Raw genomic sequence first — 293 nt, 5'->3', positions numbered from 1 at the left:
TGAAACAAAAAGGAAGGAAAGATCGGATCTTTCTGTTCGTATTCTATCCAGATGTGATTGAATAACGCTACTAAAATAGCCTCTAGTAAACAATGTAAATATACTTATCGTCTCTCAAACGTACCGAAGAATATCAAATCAGGGAGGTCGCGCAGTGAGGCCATGCACCCTATGACTTTACATGGCGAATTGACATTGATCAAAGAGAGCAATTTTGCCGGCAAGACAAGGGCCTATATTGTGAGATTTGCATCGTATATCAAAACAATATTCAGTAAAGTGTTAACAAAACT

Source organism: Penaeus monodon, chromosome 21 (assembly GCF_015228065.2).
Source record: "Penaeus monodon isolate SGIC_2016 chromosome 21, NSTDA_Pmon_1, whole genome shotgun sequence".
Lineage (NCBI taxonomy): Eukaryota > Metazoa > Arthropoda > Malacostraca > Decapoda > Penaeidae > Penaeus > Penaeus monodon.
Note: the sequence above shows the minus strand (reverse complement) of the source record.